The sequence below is a fragment of the Fukomys damarensis genome, unplaced genomic scaffold (assembly GCF_012274545.1).
Source record: "Fukomys damarensis isolate Sample0158 unplaced genomic scaffold, DMR_v1.0_HiC HiC_scaffold_14, whole genome shotgun sequence".
Classification (NCBI taxonomy): domain Eukaryota; kingdom Metazoa; phylum Chordata; class Mammalia; order Rodentia; family Bathyergidae; genus Fukomys; species Fukomys damarensis.
In genome coordinates this window covers 24,318,585-24,319,175 of record NW_022900926.1, presented here as the reverse complement: position 1 = coordinate 24,319,175, position 591 = coordinate 24,318,585, and the positions used below count along the sequence as shown (strand labels likewise).

Genomic DNA, 591 nt, shown 5'->3' with positions numbered 1-591 from the left:
AGGAAAAGAAACGGGGGGGGGGGAATGTGTAGGGGAGGGGGCGGAAATAAAATGAGTCTCTGCACTAAAAGGGAAAAAAGTGCAATCTGCATTGCACTTTTTTTTCTAAACTAATCTCCGGGAACATTCCGTCCGATCTGCATGTTTTTTTTTTCCCCCCTGCATTTTTAATCCCCTCCATGCCCAGAACACGTGAGGAGGTGGCAAGGTAGGGGAGCGGTGGCTTTGCTCAGAGCCCGCCCTGGCGTGTGACCCTCTGGCGTCGCCGATTCGCCTACCTCCCTTGAGGTCTGTTCCTCTCCCGCTCTCCCACCTGAAAACTCCGCAAAATCACCTTTCGCTGCTTTAAAGTCCTTTCGCTAGTCCCTTCTTCCCTACCCCTCCTTCGATTTATCTCGGAACTGACCAGAGTCGTCTTAGTTTTGCTACTTTCTCTCACAAGTTCCCTTGTAAACTATGACTTGCGAACTCCCGAGAGGTTAGCCGGCAGCCTGCGCTCCAGAAAGCGAAGGGAGGGAAGCGAAGGCTGTAGCCCGGGCTGCGCAGAGAGTGAGGCTGGTGCCTTCCAGTAACCCCGCCGCTGTGCGCTGC

The 591-nt window shown here is 54.1% G+C and overlaps 1 protein-coding gene across 1 annotated transcript in view; it reads right to left on the bottom strand.

The window, feature by feature from the left end:
- The window catches only part of LOC104863867 (serine/threonine-protein kinase Sgk1), a 6,996-nt gene that overhangs the window by 5,600 nt on the left and 805 nt on the right, over window positions 1-591 (bottom strand). The window lies entirely within an intron of this gene.